Here is a 21,221-nt window from a genome sequence, read left to right as displayed (position 1 = left end):
CATAAAGTGATGCTGGATTTTGTCAAATGTTTTTTCTGCATCTATTGAGATGATCATGTAATTTTTGTTTTTAATTCTGTTTATGTGGTGTATTACATTTATTGACTTGCATATGTTAAATCATCCCTGCACCCCTGGTATAAAGCCCACTTGATCATTGTGGATTATGTTTTTGATATGCTGTTGGATTTGATTAGCTAGTATTTTGTTGAGGATTTTTGCATCTTTGTTCATCAGGGATATTACTTTTTAGTTTTCTTTTTTTGTTATGTCCTTCCCTGGTTTTGTTATCAGGGTGATACTGGCTTCATAGATTGATTTAGGGAGGATTCCCTCTTTCTTTATCCTGTAGAATAGTGTCAATAAGATTGGTGCCAATTCTTCTTTGAATGTCTGATAGGATTCAGCTGTGAATCCATCTGGTCCTGTACTTTATTTGTTGGCAATTTTTTTAATTATCATTTCAATCTTGCGGCTTGTTATTGGTCTCTTCAGAGTTTCTATATCTTCCTGGTTTAATCTAGGAGGGTCATATCTTTCCAGGAATTTATCTGTCTCATCTAGGTTTTCTAGATTATGTGCATAAAGGTGTTTGTAATAGCCTTGAATAATCTTTTGCATTTCTGTGGTATCAGTAGTAATATTTCCTGTTTCATTTCTAATTGAGCTTATTTGGATCTTCTGTCTTCTTTTCTTGGTTAATCTTGCTAATGGTCTATCAATTTTATTTATCTTTTCAAAGAACCAGCTTTTTGTTTCATTTATCTTTTTTTGTTTGTTGGTTTGTTTGTTTCCAATTCGTTTAGTTCTGCTCTGACCTTCCTTATTTGTTTTCTTCTTCTGGGTTTGGGTACAGATTGTTCTTGTTTCTCCAGTTCCATGAGATGTGATCTTAGATTGTCTGTTTGTGCTCTTTCAGACTTTTTTATGTAGGCACTTAATGCTATGAACTTTCCTGTTAGCACTGCTTTTGCCATATCCCAGAGGTTTTGATAGGTTGTGTCACTATTATTGTTTAGTTCAAAGAATTTTTAAATTTCCATCTTGATTTCATTATTAACCCAACAATCATTCAGCAGCAGGTTATTTAATGTCCATGTATTTGCATGGTTTTGAGGGTTCCTTTTGGAGTTAATTTTTCATTTTATTCCACTGTGATCACTGAGAGTACTTGATATAATTTTAATTTTCTTACATTTACAGAGACTTGTTTTATGGCCTATCATTGGGTCTATTTTTGAGAATGTTCCATGTGCTGATAAATAGAATTTATATTCTGTAATTGTTGGGTACAATGTTCTGTAAATATCTGTTAAGTCTGCTGGTTGTAGGGTATAGTTTAAGTCTATTTTTTCTTTGTTGACTTTCCATCTTGATTACCTGTCTAGTGGAATATTAAAGTCTCCCACTTTTATTGTGTTGATGTCAATCTTATTTCTTAGGTCTAGTAGTAATTGTTTTATAGATTTGGGAGCTCTAGTGTTAGGTGCATATATATTTAAGATTGTGATTTTCCTGTTGGACTAGTCATTTTATCACTATATAATGTCCCTCTTTGACTTTTTTAACTGCTGTTGCTTTAAAGTTTGTTTTGTCTGACATAAGAATAGCTGCTTCTGCTTTATTTTGGTGTCCATTTGCATTGAATATCTTTTTCCACCACTGTACCTTAAGTTTATATGAGTCCTTATGTGTCAGGTGAGTCTGAAGACAGCAGAAACTTGGCTGATGAATTCTTATCCATTCTGCCATTCTGTATCTTTTAAACGGAACCTTTAGGCCATTTACATTCAATGTTAGTATTGAGATGCAAGATACTATTCTATTTATCGTGCTATTTGTTGCCTGAATAGCTTTTTCTTTTTTCATTGTGTTATTGTTACATAGGTCCTGTGAGATTTATGCTTTAAGGAGATTCTACTTTGGGGTACTTTGAGGATTTGTTTCAAGATTTAGAGCTCCTTTTAGCAGTTCTTTTAGTGCTGGCTTGGTAGTAGTGAATTCTCTCAGCATTTGTTTGCCTAGAAAAGATTGCATCTTTCCTTCATTTATAAAGCTTAGTTTTGCTGGATACAAAATTCTTGCTGATAATTGTCTTGTTTCAGGAGGCTAAAAATAGGACCCCAATCCCTTCTAGCTTGTAGGGTTTCTGCTGAGAAATCTGCTGTTAATCTGATAGGTTTTCCTTTGTAGGTTACCTGATGCTTTTGCCTCACAGCTCTTGAGATTCTTTCCTTTGTCTCAACTTTAGATAACCTGATGACTATGTGCCTAGGTGATGATCTGTTTGCCATGAATTTTCCAGGTGTTCTTTGAGCTCCTTTTATCTGGATGTCTAGATTTCTAGCGAGGCTTGGGAAGTTTTATTCGATTATTCCCTCAAATATGTTTTCCAAACTTTTAGATTTCTCTTTTTCCTTGGGAACACCAACTATTCTTAGGTTTGGATGGTTAACATAGTCCCAAACTTCTTGGTGGCTTTGTTCATTTTTTTTTTTTTCATTGTCTTTGACAGACTGGGTTAATTTGAAAGCCTTGTCTTCAAGCTCCAAAGTTCTCTCTTCTGCTTATTTGATTCTATTGTTGAGACTTTCCAGCGCATTTTGCATTTCTCTGTGTCCTTGATTTCCAGATGTTGTGATTGTTTTTTATTTATGCTATGTATTTCACTGAATATTTTTCCTTTCATATCCTGTATTATGCTTTTGATTTCTTTAAGTTGGAATTCACCTTTCTCTGGTTCCTCCTTAATTAGTTTAATAACTGACCTTCTGAATTCTTTTTCTGGCAATTTAGAGAATTTTTTCTTGGTTTGGATCCATTGCTGGTAAGCTAGTGCTATCTTTTGGGGGTGTTAAAGAACTTTGTTTTGTCATATTACCAGAATTGTTTTTCTACTTTTTTCTCATTTGGGTATACTATGTCATTGCATTTGTATATGTCAGAGGGAAGATCTGGAGTTCAAGTGCTGCTGTTCCAATTCTTTCATTCCACGTGGTGTTCCCTTGATTCGATGTTCTCTCCCTTTCCCTAGGGTCGGGGCTACCTGAGAGCCAAACTTCAGTGGTTGCTTTTGCTCTTCTGGGTCTAGCCACCCAGCAGAGCTAGTGGGCTTCAGGTTAGTACTGGGGAGTGTCTACAAAGAGTCCTGTGATGTGATCCATCTTCAGGTGTTTCAGCTGTGGATGCCAGCACCTGCTCCGGTGGAGGTAGCAGGGGAGTGAAGTGGACTCTGTGAGGGCCCTTGGTTGTGTTTTTTTTTAGAGTGCTGGTTTTTTGTTGGTTGGCCTCCAGCCAGGAGGTGGTGCTTTCAAGATTGCACCAGCTGTGGTACTATAGGAAAGATGCAAACTTGCCCTAGGGTTATCTGGTTAAGTATTCAGGTTTCACAGGCAGTGGGCAGGGCCTTAGAGCTCCCAAGAGATTATGTCCTTTTCTTTTCGGCAACCAAGGGGTGGGGGAGGTAGAGAAAGAGCACCAGGTGGGCAGGAATAAGCCTGTCTGTGTTCAGCCTCTCCTTGGGTGGGGCTTGCTGTGGCTGCTGTGGGATATGGGGGTATAGTTCTCAGGCCAATGGAATTACGTTTCCAGGAGGATTATGGCTGCCTCTGCTGAGTCATACAGGTCTCCGGGGAAGTGGAGGAAAGCCAGCTGTAACAGGCCTCACCCTGCTCCCACGCAGCCTGCAGTCTTAAAGGCCAGTGTCACTCTCACTGTGCTCCCCCAACAGCACTGAGTGTATTTCCAGGCAGCCAGTGACTAAATGACTAGGGCTGAGAACTTGCCCTATACCACAAGCCTCCCCGCTGAGAAAGCAAGCGGACTCACAGTTTTTCAGGGAGCCTGCAGCCGTGATCCAGTTCTTTCAAATGGTCTGTGTAGTCTTTCAGCTTTCCTGGTATGTTTCTGTGGTAGTTCTGGGAGCAAAAGTTCATGATATGAGTCTCCACACACTGCTCTGTCTGTCTCAAGTGGGAGCTGCAAGCTAGTCCTGACTCCTATTGGACATCTTAATCCCCTATTACCTGGTCCAGTTTTAAATAGGAACATCAGAAAAGATTTGACTGAGATTTGATAAAAGGAGATAAGCAAAAACAAAATAGAAACAAAAACAACCAAAAAATACAGGTACCTGGAGAAAGGGCAAAGTCCCTGAAATGAGTGTTTTTGCTATATCTTAAAAACAGCTAGTGGGCCAATGCAACTGAAATGGAGTTTTGGGGAAATGGAAGAATAGGAGGAATAGAAGACCAGGCCAGAGATATAAGGTAAATCATGCACATTTTTATGCTCAGTGTATTAATGATAGGTTGAGGGGACATTGGCAAAAACAAGAAAGCTAGTTAGGAGGCTATTATAACAATCTGAGTGACAGCTGATGGTGTTATAAAGGTGGTGAGTTGTTAGATACGGGATGTATTTGATAGTAGAGCCAGTGGGATTTCCTGACAGATCAGATAAAGGATAAAGCAAGGTATTTGTTGTAAGCAACTGGAATAATGAGTGGAAATTTACTAAAATGAGGAAAATTGAGTGGAGCACTTGGGAAAGGGGAGAGACATCAGGATTTTTATTTTGGGGAATGTTGTTTGAAATCTCTATTAAGCAGAATAATGGAGATGTGGAGTAATTTCTTTGCATATGTTCTCTTGGTGAGGTCCAAGCTGGACATATAAATTGGAAGTTATCAATATTTTGTTAATATTTAAAGCAATAATACTGGATGAGGCAACCAAAAAGGGGGGTTATATAAAGAGAAGTGGCCCAAGAACCAGGGCATTCCACCCTTTAGATATTAGACTGACCAAAGCAAAGGAGGCTAAGGAGAAGTCATCAGTGAAGTAAAGGTAAATATGGAAGCCAAGTGAAGATAACCTTTCCAGGAAAATGGAAAGATTGACTTGTCAAGTTCTGCTAAGAGCTCACGTATGGTGAGGATGGAGAATTGACTATTGAATTTAGTAACATGTAGTAAAAATTTCCACTTCATAATAATTTCTCCAGATCTAGGAAATCAGATGTTGTGCTTAAATACCCCTATTTGGCCATTCCCAGGTTGTTACAACATGAGACTGTTGTGGTGGTATATTTTAGGAATGGTTAGAGTTTTTCCTGTTGATCATGATAACATGTTTCCTCAAAGTCAAATGTTTCATGGTAAATTGTCTCTCCTTATTTTTATTTTGTTACAGCTTTGTGTGCTATAACTAATGTAAATTGCATATACAGAGAGTGTAAAATTTTATGGGTTTTGACATACATACCTGTGTGCAACCATCACTACAATCAAGATAATGAACCTATCTATTGTCCGAAATGTTTTCTCGTACCCATTTGCAGTCTGTCTTCCCGCTATGCCCAGCAATCAATGCCACTATAGATTAGTCTTTACCCAAATATTTACCATTTCTAGGGATCACAAGTCCTTTGTATAGATCTGAATTTCCACCTGATATCACTTTTCTTCTAGCCCGAAGAACTTCCTTTAGAATTCCTTATAATGCCTGTCTGTTGGTGACACACTATCTCGGCTTTTGCTTCCCTGAAAAAGTCTTAATCTTCCTTTTTGAAAGATATTTTCACTGGGTATTGAATTCTAGATTGGAAGTTTTATTTTCCGTTTAGCACTTTCAGGATTCCATTCCATTATATTTGGCTTGCATTATGTTTGAGAAGTCTGTGATCATTCTTATGCTTATTGCTTTCTATGTAGTGTACGTTTTTTTCTTTGGCTCTCCTTAAGATTTTTTTTTCATCACTGGATTTCAACAATTTGATTGTGATGTGCTTTGTTGGGAGTCTTTTGATGTTTTTCCTGCTCAGGGTTCTTTGAGGTTCTTGGATCTCTGGGTCTATATTTCTCATCAAATTTGAGAAGATTTCTGTCAGTATTTCTCCATATATTTTGCTGACTCTCTCCTTCTGGGACTAAAATTATAAACATATTAGAATGCGTAATATTACCCCATATGTCACTGATACTGTTTGTTTTGTTTCTCTTTTCTCTCTCTACGCTATTTCTCTCTATTCTTATTGCTATGCATGTAAATTTCCTGATCTTTTCTTCTGTAGTATATAATCTGCTGCAAATCTCATTCTGTGACATTTTTGAGCCTTTGTTTAGCTTTACAAATTCTGCTTAGTTCTCTTTATATATTTTTTATTTATCTCCTCATTATGTTAATGCTTTCCTATAAATCCTTGAACATATTTATAATAGCTATTTAATGTCTTCGTTAATTCCATCTGAATTGTCATTTATGGTTCTGGTTCTAATGACATAATTTTCCCCCTGGCTATGGAACATTTTTCTGCTTCTTTGCATATCTAGTCTTTTTTTGAGGTTTTAAAAAATTTTTATTTTTTAATTGATCATGAATATGTACAATTACTAATTGACAACAAACAATACTACTCACAAGAAATAATACTGCTCACAACAAATAATAAGTACAGTTATTAATTGGCAATTGGCAATTAATGACAATTAATGAATATGCACAGTTATTAATTGACAATTGACAATTAATAACTGTACATATTCATGGGGGTGCATAGTGATATCTAGAATACAAGTAATGTATAGTGATCAAATCAGTGTAATTAGCATATCTATCATCTCACACATTTATCATTTGTCTTGAGAATGTTCAATAGCATCCTTTTAGCTTTTTGAAATTATATAATATATTATTATTAACCATAGCCATCCTACAGTGGTATAGAACACCAGTCTTTTTAAATTGAATGTTGTATACTTTGAATATCAAGTTGTTGTATACTTGCATTTTGTTTTCCTTCTTTAGAGAGTGTTGAACTTCATTTGAACAGTCAGTTAAGTTTTTTACAAATTAGCTTGACTTTTTACACTTAAAAAATCTTACTTAGGGTGGGTCTAGAGTAACCTTTAATATAACATTATTAATAGTTAGCTATATTTCTAAATTGTGACCACTGTGGGATCTTCGCAGAATGCCCTGGTGGTTTAGTGAAGTTTCTGCTTTGAGTGATCTGAACCCAAATGTCTCCCAGTCCTCTGTGAGTTGAGGGAATTGTTCAGTTTATCTTTGTCAGGCCTTGTGGAGTTTTACTCCACACATACAGTGTAGAATTCAGCAACCGACTAAAGGGAACCCCATGCATATTTATGGAGCTCTTTTTCTGTGTGACTCCCCCATCTCCATGATTTTGCTCTGCAATTCCAGCTGCTTCAGACTTCTCAAACTCTGATCAGTCTCCTCAACTCAGCCATCCTGTCATACTCTGCGTGGGTCCTTTTTTCTTGCACTGTGGTTTAGAAAGTTCCCCTAGGCAGACAGCCAGGGTAATCTTAGCATTTACCTCCTTTTCTTCTCTTCTCCCTGGGATCAGAGACCTGCTCTGCCTGTTGTCCAATGTCTGAAAACAGTTGTTTTGCACATTTTGTTTAGTTTTCCAGCAGTTTATGATAAGAAAGTTTAAGTTAATTTATATGAACTGGAAATTCCAATTTCCTCTTTTTCAAAATAAATGGTTGACATTTAATTTTAAATTTCACCATTAAAGCTCAAATAAATCTCATCACTGAGATATCATGTCTTTGAAACATCTCAATTTAGATCTTTATCAATTTTTCAAAACAATTAATAGACTTTTTTAGACTATTTTTGAATTCACAGAAATTGGTTTGTGTTTACATTTAGGTCTATGAGTTAGTTTTTTAAATATGTTGTAAGTTTGTTTTTTAAATATGTTGTAAGTTTGTTTTCTACATTCATATTTTTGCATGAGAATGCCCAGTTACTTCAGCAATGTTTTTTGTCAATACCATACTTTAGCTTTATAGGAATTTTTAGTATGCATATGTCTAACTGTGTATTCCTATATAGTAATATAATGTTGGGCCTCTGAATTTTTTCTTCTCCTTCAATATTGTCATGGCCATCACAGGCTCTTTGCATTTCTATATAAACCTTAGAATCAATTTGTCAATATTCATAAAATAACCTGCTGTGCTTTTCATTAAAATTGTGTTGAATCTGTAGATCATTTTGGGAAGAACTGACATCTTTACAATATTGAGTCTTCCTATCCATGAACATGGGGTATCTCTTCATTTATTTAGATCTTCCTTGATTTTTCAATCCAAGTTTTGTGGGTTTTCTTATATAGATCTTGTACATATTTTGTTAGATGCATATCTAATTAATAAACTGATTTATTTATTTTGGTGTTATTGTAAAAAGTGTTGTGTTTTAATTTTAAATTCCAGTTGTTCATCGCTGGCATATAAGAAATCAATTGCCTTTTGTATATTAACATTTTATCCTACAACTGCTTTAATTGCTTTTAGCTCAGGAGATTTTTGTTGATTCTTTGGAATTTTCTGCATAGACAGTCATATCTTCTGTGGACAAAGACAGCTTTATTTCCTTCCCAGTCTTTATATCTTTTTTTTTCTTGTCTTATTGCATTAAGTAGAATGTTGAATAGAAGAGGTGAGAGGGGATATCCTTGACTTGTTCCTGACATTAGGAGGAAAATATCTAGTTTATCTCCATTAAATATAATGTTAGTTGTAGGTTTTTTGTAGATGTTCTTTATCAAATTGGGGACATTCCTGTCTATTCCTAGTTTACTAAGAGTTTTGTCATGAAGGAGTGTTGTATTTTTATCAAGTGCTTTTTCTGCATCTATGATATGGTCATGTAATTTCTCTTCTTTAGCCTGTTGATATGAAGATTTTAGTAATGGATTAATCCTGTTTTCACATATGAAGCCTTGATTTTCTCACATTCTGTGGAAATTAATTCTTGCTTCATAGTCATCTATCTTGAATACTTAAAGTGCTCTCCATGTCAACAAATATATTGTATATCATTTTTGTGAGTGCACAGTAATCTATTAATGGTATACACTATAAGTAGTCCCTTATTATTGGACTTTAAGTTTTTTCTAATGTTTTTATTATTATAAACAATGCTGAACTGAACATTTTTACACATTTTTACTTTTGTCATTGTCTGTTAATTTTCTTAGAATTTATTTATAACATTTATTTTTAGGTCAAATGATATAAACAATTTAAATATTTTGAGGAATATTGCCAGAAATTGTCTTCCAGGAATGATACATAATTTGGGATCCCATTAGCTAATATGTTTTATAAGGAAATAAATTGAATCTTCCAGTTTTGGTTTCTAACCAACCTTCCCTATGTGTCTCCCAACCACATGGTCACTAATAATTTAAGTATCTACTATATGGAGAACACTGCTGTGAATTGGAAATTGAAAAAGATATAATTCTTGTCTTCTAGTGGCTTACAATTGCTTGGACAAAATCAACATACACGTATACAGTTAACCTTTGAACAACATGGGTTTGAACTGTGCTAGTTTACTTATATATGGGTTTTCTCCACCTTTGCCAACCCCAAGACAGCAAACCAACTGTTTGTCTTCCTCCTTCTCCTCGGCCTACTCAACATGAAGATGACAAGAAGGAAGACCTTTATGATGATCCACTTTCGCTTAGTAAATATATTCTCTCTTCCTTATAATTTTCTTAATAATATTTTCTTTTCTCTAGCTTAAGAACACAGTATATAATACATGTAACATACAAAATATGTGTTAATTGATTGCTCATGTTATCAGTAAGACTGCAGTCACAGTAGGCTATTAGTAGTTAAGCTTTTGGGGAGTCAAAAGTTGTATGTGGATATTTGAAAGCACAGTTGTTCGTGGCCCTAACCCTCTAGTTGTTCAAGGGTCAACATATACATGGCGCAGGTATACCACCAAGCATTGCAGGTTCCCAGAACTCTCTCTGAAGGTAGGACTATTTATTGTAATAAAATATCATCATTTACCAAAGAAGTTGGAGCCTCCAATGTTGTCATGTAGTGTTTTGTACTCTGTTGGAAACAACTTACTCAAATATTCACGAGGGGGATTTAGAAGGCTGATTATAATGGCCTGTGTAATATTGGTTCAAAGAACTTAGGTACACTCCCAGTAAATGTACAGTGGGGCTGCTACATGAAATAACAAGAGATGAGACAAAGACATGTCTGTTCTATAAAATTAAACTTGTTGATACTTGAGTTCCAGGAGTTAGGAAAGGGTAACCTACCTATAATCACAGTCATTTTAGGTAATATGAGAAACTTAAGTTATAAAATATATTTATTAAATTATGAATTAATATAAAGATGTCAAAAATAGAAGCATTTTCTTCCTAAATGACTCTGCTCACACAGTTTGTTATCAGCTTCTAATGATAACTAGCTTATACCGTAAATTGAAAATTGCATAGCAGAAATCTACAACCCAGTGAGTTAAATGTATTTTATTTATAACTGCTCAGTGAGCAAGGAAAAAACCCAGAGGTATTTAGGAGTCAGAAAATCTGCTTTTCTCCTAGATGTCATAATTGTAACTACAGTACAAAGAATAAATGATAAATGAGACAATGATAGATGAGCATGGTCTGAATTATATTTAGAACCTCAAATATAAACACATCATATTATTTTTGTGCCAGGATTATCCCCCAGCCCAGAGAAGGGAGCCTATTTTTATAAGGTAAATTGAAGAAGAAAAATTGAAGATACTTACAAATAAATAAAAGTGCATGTGGAATTCAAATATGCAAATGATAACAATTCCTTTTGTACACACTGTGGATGGAAGAGGAGAGTAGGTGATCACCACTGGAATTTATGCTGAGATCTTATACAGTGTAGCATTAGCGGCCACCCTCAGCTCAGGCACACCACAGCTGTTCACTTTAGAGAGCCTGCCACCTCCTCCTCCTTTCCACACCCCCACCCCACCACACACACACAGTAACCCTTCACACTAGCTTTCTTTATTTTTTTAAAAAGGCAGAAATGAAGGCAAAACCTTTTTGTGTAAAGAAAAACACTATAAAGAAGGAGAAAAGCCTGAAGCAGTTACCTTAAAAAAGTTGCTTTAAAAATTAGAATTTCTTTTCCTCCAAACCACTTTTTTTCCGAACGACTTCAAAACACTTACTATGCATTTCAAAGGCAGTCATTATCTATTGTGCATATTGGAGCAGTTGATATGACCCTATTATTTTAGTGAATAAAAACTTTTGTATTGTTTAATTTTCTTTTTCTTGTGCTTGACTTTTGCATTTTGTTGAAATAAATGTATATCTAATTATGCTGCCAGAAAAGTATCATGATCTGCAAAATTTACAAAAAGTATCTAGTACTGAAAAATACTCCCAGTTCCTATTATACAATTGATTTGTGACTAGAAGCAAAATCATATTTGTTTTCATGGTGTAGTGAGCTGAACAGTGCCCTCCAAAAAGATATGTCCATGTACTAATTCTGGGACCTGTGAATATTACTTTATACGGCTAAGGGTGTGATTGATTAAATTAAAGATCTTGAGAGGGAGCGTTTATCCTGGATTATTCTGGTGAGCACTAAATGCCACCACATGTATCTTTCTAAGAGAGAGAGACAGAGGAATTTTTGAAGAGGAGGAGGCAATGTGATCATAAAGGCAGAGACTGGAGTTGTGTGGCTACAGGCCAAGGAACTCCTGAAGCCACCAGAAGCTGGGAGAGGCAAAGAAGAGATTCTGTCCTGGATCTTTCAGAGGGAGTATAAGCCTGCTGACACATTGATTTTGGATTTCAGGCCTCCGGAGCTTTGAAAGAGTAAATTTCCGTGGTAGAGCTTGTGGTAATTTGTTATCAGAGGAACAGGAAACTAATATATATGGATTCCTGGAAATAAATATGTTATTAGCTAAATTTCAGATTCTCTAGAAAACAGAGCTCTAGAAAACAGTGTAGATGCTTATGTGGGAGGTGCAAGTGGGGTAAGGAGAAAGGGAAGTGAGGAATGGAGGAATTTGAAGCTGATACAGTTTGGATCTTTGTCTCCTCCAAATCTCATGTTGAAATGTGACCCCCAGTGTGGAAGATAGGGCCTAATGGGAGGTGTTGGGGTCGTGGGGGCAGATGACTTGTGAATGACTTGGTGCTCTTCCCATGGTAACTAGTGAGTTCTTGTACTATTAGTTACTGCAACATCTGATTGTTAAAAAGAATCTAGGACCCTCTCTTCTTTCCTTTGCCCCCTCTCTTGCCATAGAACACTCCTGCTCCCCCTTTGCCTTCTGCCATGAGTAAAATCTTCCTGAAGGCTCACCAGAAGCCAAGCAGATGCTAGTGCCATGCTTGTACAGGCTGCAAAACTGTGAGCCAAATAAACCTCTTCTCTTTATAAATTACTCAGTCTCAAGTATTCCTTTGTAGCAATACAAAACAGACTAATACAAAAGCAATGTGATATGATTGGTTACCATACTGAGTACTGCTTATGACCAGCTGCTATAAGATATACGTTGCTCAGCAGATGTTCTAGCTAAACACCTGGACTTCTCTGGAAGGCTGGATGGAGGAATCTTCAGTAGTTCGTGGGAAGGTAAAAGGAAGGAAACTTTATCTGCCCGGCTTCATCCTATCTTCTGTTTCCCATGGTTAAGTTCCACTGACAACAATTCGGTTTTGAACGAAGCGATCCAGTCCCTCAGTGATAGATTGGAAAACCAGATTCTGCACTATAAGGTGTGGTATTTCATACATATGCAGAAGTGGAGGGCAACTCAGCATTCATAGGCTTGGCAGGTGAGGCATGAAAGCCATTCAGGTTCAATACTTCAATTTGGAGTAAGAGTGGTTATGGATAGCTGATATCCTTGGCATCCTGGTCATAGCAACAGAGGAGGAAATCTCAGTAGCACGCAGTTTGTGTCTGATACTCTCTGCAGCCTGGAACAAACTGCTGGGATTCATGATCATTATGGGGAGTGATAGAAACACAACTGAGATAAATTTGGCATTTAGACTGAAGTCTGAGAAAGGTATATTTTAGGATGCCTTCCAGCATAATAGGACATTAAATACAAATTGTTAACTGATAGAGGTCATAACTCAACATGCATTGTTTTTCTAAGTTCTACCATATTATTACATTATTGTCATTAGATGATAGTGGCATACTGATTTTTTTTCAAATTTTTTCATTGTGGTAAATGTACATAACATAAAATTTATAATTTTAATCATTTTAGTGTATAGTTCAATAGTATTCAATGCATTTATAATATTGTACAACCATCATCACCATCCATTTCCATAACTCTTTTCATACAGTATAACAGAAATTCTGTATCTATTAAACAATAACTCTTCATTATCTCCTCTCTGCAACCTCTTGGCAGAACCCTTGATAACCACCAATCTGATCACAGTGGTGGGCCATGTGGTGCAGCTGCTGCCATCAGGCTGGCTGCAGTGGGGAGGCACCACTGGTGGTGGCAGAAGCAGCTATGGGAGCAGCAGTGGCAGTGGTGGGACCCTGTGACCTGTGTCCCCTGTGCCCCACATCTCTGAGGCAGCCGACTGCCATGCCCCCCACACTTACATGGCAGGGCAAGACCCACTCCCAGGCCAGAGCCTCCACCACTGCCACAACCCCTCTCCCTGCCGCATCCCGGGAGCCCACGAATACCAAGAGCATAGGGAGGCCCAGGTTCGCAGCTGCAACTTAGGCGGCTGCAGCTGCGCCTGGTAGGGTGAGGTTCCTACCTGCTCCCAGCTCCTACCAGCACAAAGGCACAGCCAAAGCCACCGCCGAGACACGTGGGGCTGGCTCTGAGAGCATAGGCTTCGTTTGTGCAGGGTTAGCCAGGCCACCGTGCTACCTGCACCTTGCCTGCTGCCACTGAGGGGAAAATCCAGCGAGGAGGTGGGCAGTCCCCAGAGCCTGCCCCTGGAAGTCCCCCAGACCTCACTGCCCTCGGAGCAACCACAATGAGGCCAGGCGGAGTTTCCCGCAGGTGGGGGAGCCATGCGGTGGGTCACAGAGGGACAGGTAGAGAGGAGCCCTAAGGTCGAGATGAGCCTGGGGTGGTGCCACGCTCCATGGAGCCGGCAGGAGCTGGGGGCAGGCAGGAACCTCATTCTCGCAGGCGCGGCTGCAGTCACCTAAGTTGCAGCTGTGGACCTGGGCCTCCTTGTGCTGTTGGGGGCCGGAAGCAGGCAGGAGCCCTGCTCGTCAGGGCGCTGCTGCAGCCGCCTGGCTGCAGGTGTGGACCCAGGTATCACTGCACTCTTAGGGGCCCAGGAAGGTCTCCCCATTTCCCGCAAAGGCTCAGAGGTGTCTGCACCTGCTGCCTGGCCTCTCCCTACCCGCAGCAACCACTCTGATCTCAGAGCAAGGTTGAGGCCAAGACCGGGCTCTGTTGCAGCCTGGCTGGGTGTGCGTATGCTTGGGGCAGCGCTGACACACCAGCCCCCTGCCACCTTGGCCGCCTCCAGACTTTGGGCACTGTCGATCACAGGAGGGAGGCCTTGGTGGAGCTGAGGGCAGCTCAGTACTGGCCTGCAGGTGCCCCTTTGTCACAAACAGCCTGGGCATCATGAACCACAGCAGGAGGCAGAAAGGCTCCCGGTTGGAAGGGGGTGGGTGTCTGGTGAAGCCTTACCTTCCAGCCAGGGAGGGCCTGAAGCCTGGGGGCTGGGCTGCCAGTCCTGTGGACTGGAGTGGGAACTTGTGGCGCTTTTTCTGGGCTGGCCCATGGCCTCCTGCACACATTCCTCCATAGGCACGCACTTCCTCCCCTCTGAGGTCCATAAAAAGCTCCAGACTCAGCCGGACCAGAAGAGATGTTGGGACCAGTAGCTGCAAAAAGGAACTGTTCACTCTAGGGTCTCCTCTCTGCTGAGAGCAGGGAGACCATGGGACAACCTGCCTGCAGAGAAGAGCTACCTTCTCTGCAGAGAGCTGAACACTTGTTGGGACATGCTGGCTACAGAAAGGAGCAACCCACTGCTGGTCTCCTTTGAGTTGTCCTTAATAAAGCTCCTCTTCATCTTGCTCACCATCCACTTGTCTGTGTACCTCATTCTTCCTGGACACAGGACAAGGACGCAGGACTCACCAAATGGCAGAGCTAAAAAAGCTGTAACACAGTGCTGAAACATGGCCCTTGCTCCACGTGTTGTGGGCAACAAGGATAGAAGAGAGAAGGGGAGAAGAGCTGTGGCCCTCTGGGGAGTCCAGACCTAGGAGTTCCCCCAGCCAGGGCTGTGACACCCTTTTAGGGCTCTGTAGTTCCTGGCATTTCCAAGCTTCTGGGTGTCACCACATTCCCCAGTGTCAGCCATGGAAGCTGCTTATGGTATGCCTGGTCCAGCTGCAGCCTCACAGGGAGCCAGTGCCCATGCCTGGCCTGTGCGCAGTGGCTGGACCCCATGCTCCACTCACTCACACACCCCTCAACGCCCTGCTTGCACTTGGCAGGCACGGAATCCAGGCTGGGAGCATGAGCCAAGCACAGCCTGCTGGGCGGAGTGGGATCAGTGGGCCAGAGCAAAACTTGGGCAAAGGCACCACTAGCTACAGAGGTTTCCAGCTGGTGAAGCAACACCCCAAAGAGCCTGTGACATTTTTACTTTTTGTCTCTATGATTTGACTATTAAAAATACCTTATATTAGTGGAATCATACAGTATTTGTCTTTTGTGACTGGATGATTTCACTTAGCGTAATGTCCTCAAGGGTTCATTCATGAGGCAGCATATGTCAGAATTTTCTTTTTCTTTTTTTTTTTTTTGAGACAGAGTCTCACTTTGTTGCCCAGGCTGGAGTGCAGTGGCACAATCTTGGCTCACTGCAACCTCTGCCTCCTGGGTTGAAACAATTCTCCCACCTCAGTCTCCCAAGTAGCTGGGACTACAGGCACACGCCACCATGCCCTGCTAATTTTTTTGTATTTTTAGTAGAGATGGGGTTTCACCAAGTTGACCAGGCTGGTCTTGAACCTCTGACCTCAAGTGATCCACCTGCCTTGGCCTCCCAAAGTGCTGGGATTACAGGCACAAGCCACTGCACCCGGCCTACTGCTACTGCTTTTAATTCTTGTGGGCATATATCCAGAAGTGGAATTTCTGGATTATGAGGCATCTTAGTCCATTTTGTGCTTCTATAACAAAATACCACAGCTGGGTAATTATAATGAACAGAAATTCATTGGTTCACAATTCTGAAGGCAGGGAATTTCAAGATCTAGGGGCCAGCACTTGGTGAGGGCCTTCTTATGGCATCATACCATAGCAGAAGGACAAAGATAGAATGAGGGAGAGAAAGAGATCAAACTCACGCCTCAAGCCTTTTTATACTTTTTATACTTGGCATTAATCCATTTATAAGGCTGGAGCATTCAAAATCTAAACACCTCCCGTTTGATCTTACCTCCCAACACTCTTGCATTGGGCATTAAGTTTCTAGCACATGTATTTGGGAGACACATTCATAACACAATATATGGTAATTTCATTTTTAACTTTTTCAGGAACCATCATACTGAGGGACAGTTTTGGCAGATATAGGATTCTTGGTTGCCAGTTTTTTTCTTTTTGCATTTTGCCGATATTGGCCCATTGCCTTCTAGCTTCCAAATTTCTGATGAGAAATCTGGTGATAAGCTTATTGAGGATCTCTTGTGTATGATAAATCACTTCTGTCTTTTGGCTTTCAAGATTCTTTCTTTGTATTTGTCTTTTGAGAGTTTGATTATAGTGTGTCTCAGTGTGGGTCTCTTTAAGTTCATATTACTTGGAATTTGTTCAGTTTCTTGAATGTTTATATTCATGTATTTCATAAAATTTGAAAAGTTTTCTGCCATTATTTTCAGATATGCTCTCTGACCCTTCTCTCTATTCTCCTCTTTTGACTCTCATAATGCATTTGTTGGCCCACTTACTGGTGTCCCATAGATCCCTTAAGCTCTATTCACTTTCTTCAATCTTTTTTACTTCTTTTCCTCAGACTTAATAATTTCCATGATCTTATCTTCAAGTTAGTTGATTATTTTTTTGCCTGCTCAAATCTTCCTCTGAGTCCCTCTAGTGAATTTTTTATTTCAATTATTTTACTTTTTCACTCCAGAATTTCTTTTTAGCTTCCTTTTAAGTTTTCTGTCTTTTTCTTGGTATTTCAATTTTGTTTATACATCATTTTCTTATCTTTTCACACATCTTGCTCAAGTACTTTGACCATTTTTAAGACAGTTGTTTTAAAGTCTTTGTTTAGATCATCTGCCTTTAGGTCTTTTGCAGGAACAGCTTATGTTGATTTTCTTAATGTGTCATACTTTTCTATTTCTTTGTATGTCTTGTGATTTTTTTTTTTGCTGAAAATTATACATTAAGATCTAATAGTGTATTAACTCTGAAAATTATATTCTGTCCTTTTTCCAGAATTTGCTGTTTTTGCTATTGCTTTTGGTTATTTTTAAAAGTTGTTGTAGGCTCTCTCTATGCCGTCAGTCAGCCTAAGATGTAAACTTAATGTCTTTTCAGAGCCTGTGCCTTCCCCTGGCATAATCACTGTCTCATTTTTCCCATGTATGCAGTATCTTTGGCATGACCTAGTCTTTAATGTCTGGCTCTCAAAGGAGGAAAAGAAAAAAATAATAAAGTAGAGAGAAGGGCATTAGCTCTTTAAATGCCTTGGAAGTCACTTACACTGGAAGGGGAGAGACTTGTAACAATGAGGGGTGATACAAAAACAATAGCTGCCTGCTTATTTGTACACATCTCTGTGATCAGGAGCAGCAACCAATGATCAGAGCACAGATTCCTAACATTTGGAGGACAGGGTCCTTTTTTACCCACTCTGGCTTCCCCACATTGAGTGCAGTTTGCTCCAGAAACAGTGCACAGTTGCCTGCCACAGAGCTGGGTTGGGGAATGAGTAGCTGCTCCTGTGCTGAAATTGACCAAAATTAACCAAAATTTGCCATCCAAGCCTGATCCTGGAAACCAACAGACTCCAAGATTCCAAAATATTTACATGAGACAGATTCTGCCAAAGCAATTGTTGTCTAGGTGGGAAGACAGATTCCTGGTGCTTCCTCCTCTTCCATCTTTCCAGAATTATCTCACTGGTAAATATTTAACAACCAATTTCCTCCTAAAAATGTATGGATAGCCATACATACATGAGTTGATTATAAATTTCACTAATATAAAAGATGTGTAGCATATAATTTACAAATAATAATTATATATATTCTTTGTTATACATTTCATACAGATAATTGATTCTCACAGAATGCTTTCTTTGATTTTTGCCAACTCTTGTAGAATTATTGCAATCTATGGCTGCAATTGATAAATGAATGCAGTTCTGACATGAATCTTAGTTGATATTTTCATTTACCTCCATAAGTAATACAAAATGAAACAATGAAGACATATGTTGGAAATTCACTCATTTATTAATGACAGAAATGACTTCTTCACTGAATGAGGTAATAGCTTTCAAATAGTCAGTGAATATTCTCACAATTTTTTGTGCTATTCACAATATAACAGTGATAGTTATGGCACACATTTAAATTTAATCTTCATTATTAACCTTTTTCCCATAATTCTCTTAAATATAGACAATCAGCAAAGCAATAAATAAAGCCATGATTTGTAATGTTTGCCAGTTTTAGTGGTGTAAATACTGTCATCATGGCTGATTTCACATGACCAATGTGCTGTCACTGAACATGGAGTTGTAACACAGTATTGTATAGTATTTTTACTGCAGAGATTAAATAGACATAAACTCAATAATATAGATAATAGTAAAATAAAATAATTAGGAAGTGATGCAGTTTGAGTATTATCATTTTAATATAATTTATATTTTATTCAGTTTATATAGGTACACACAAAATTTTATAATTTAATTTTTAATATTGTCTGTGTTTAACCACTAGATTGCAAAATTCCAAAAAATTTTAGTTAATTCTAGCTATATTTTGACATACATAATGGTGCTAAACAAATTTAATATATTCTTATTGAGAATAATGGCAAAAAGGTCCAATTCAAGTACGCTAAAAAAACCAGATATTTGGCTTTGGCTCTTCAGAATAAAAAAAAATGTGGATCACATTGAAACAAAAATTTGAATTCTACTTGCTTCACACACACAGAGAAAAATTGTCACCTAGAATTTCCCTTATCTACTGTAAAACATAGCATTAGACATTTTTAGCTTTTCTGAAAGTAATTATAAGCTTTTATTCAGTAAGTTTAATAAGAGTGGTCATTTATTATAAAATGGACAGAAGAGGATAGGAAGATCAAATTATAGCTTTTGGTTTTGGTGTTGTAAAGACACATCTAATTGCATCACACATTTTCTTTTTACTATCGATATATTTATATTGGTTAACACTTCTAATAATTGCTTATATTTCTACAGCTCTCTAACATGTTGAAACACTCATTTATTTAACAAATATTGATTGAATGCTTATTAAGTATAGTATGCTATTTCATTTAGGAATAACAATAAGTTTTGTGGAATAGGCAGAAATTTTAACCTCCTTTATACTTGCAGAAACCAAGGCCCAAAGTGGCTTAGTGATTTTTCTCCAAAGTCAGAGATTAGAACTTAAGAAGAACCTTGACCAACTGGTTTAGCGTTTCTTCTCAGTATCAGTCTGGGTCTGCATAAAAGTTCACTTACAGAAAATTGCTAAATTTTGAAAGACAATCCAGTGTCCTAATTTGTTCAGCTAGTAAAGTTCATTTATTAAATTGTTTAATTATTTAACAAATATTTATTGAGCTCATATTGTTCACTGAGCACTGTTCTAGACCCTATGGTTAGAGTTCTGGTTATTCAAAATCATTGGTTGGGATGAAAACAATAACATGCTTGTCCAAAAAAAAAAAAATCAGTTGCTCTGTAAAGTCACTGAAACTTTTGAATCTTTGTAGGCTGATAATTTGTATCAAATTCTGCACTGTAATTCTAATAGCTTCTATGATATGACTGGAATTTAGTGTAATAGTAAGGTAGATTATGCTGAATTATGGAGTGTTATATGCCAACATAAACATTTTCTTATTAACTTTATACTATTTTTTTCTGATTAAAAAATTATGCCATCAGCCAGACTAATGAAAAAAGGGAGAAGACCCAAGTAAATAAAATCAGAGAAGAAAAAGAAGACGTTACAATTGATATTGCAGAAATCCAAAGGATGATTATTGGCTACTATGAGCAACTATATGCCAATAAATTGGAAAATCCAATGGAAATGAATAAATTTCTAAACACATACTACCTACTAAGACTGAACCATGAAGAAATACAAAACCTAAGCAGATCAATAGCAAGAAACAAGACTGAAACCATAATAAAATGTCTTCCAGTAAAGAAAAGCACAGAATCTGATGGATTTACTGCTGAATTCTACCAAACACTTAAAGAAGAACTAATGCCAATACTACTCAACTATTCTGAAGAATACAGGAGGAGGAACTCTAAACTCATTTGACAAGGCCAGCATTACCCTGATACCAAAACCAGACAAAGATAAATCAAAAAAAGAAAACTACAGGTCAATGTCTGTGATGAATAATGATGCAAAAATCCACAACAAAATACCAGCAAACTAAATTTAACAATACATTTAAAAGATCACTCATCGTAATCAAGTGGGTTTTATCCCTGGGATACAACAATGGTTCAACATATGTAAATGAATCAGTGTGATACATTATATCAGCAGAATGAAGAAGAAAGATCATGTAATCATTTTAATTGATGCTGGAAAAGCACTTGATAAAATTCAACATCCTATCATGATTAAAAAAATTTAAAAAACTGAGTGTAGAAGGAACAAACTGCAACATAATAAAATGTGTATATTACAGACTCATAACTAGTGTTATACAGAAGAGGGAAGAACAGAAAGCATTTTCTCTAAGATCTGTGAGACAAGCATGCCCACTTTCACCACTGTTATTCAACATAGTACTGGAAGTCCTAGCTATAGCAATTAGACAAGACAAAGAAATAAAGGGCATTCAAATTGGAAAGGAACAGGTCAAATTATCCTTGTTTGCAGATAATATAATTACATATTTGGAAAAACCTAAAGACTCCATCAAAAAACTATTAGAACTAATAAACAAATTCAGTAAATTTGCAGGATACAAAATCAACCTATAAAAATCAGTAGCATTTCGGTATGCCAACAGTGAGCAATCTGAAGAAAAATGTAATCCCACTTACAATAGCCACAGAGAAAATTAAATACCAGGGAATTAACTTAACCACATAAGTGAAAGATCTCTACAATGAAAACTGTAACATACTGATGCAAGAAATTG

This window comes from Gorilla gorilla, chromosome 1, assembly GCF_029281585.2.
Source record: "Gorilla gorilla gorilla isolate KB3781 chromosome 1, NHGRI_mGorGor1-v2.1_pri, whole genome shotgun sequence".
Lineage (NCBI taxonomy): Eukaryota > Metazoa > Chordata > Mammalia > Primates > Hominidae > Gorilla > Gorilla gorilla.
The sequence above is the reverse complement of the archived record's forward strand: the minus strand, read 5'-3'. Positions refer to the sequence as shown.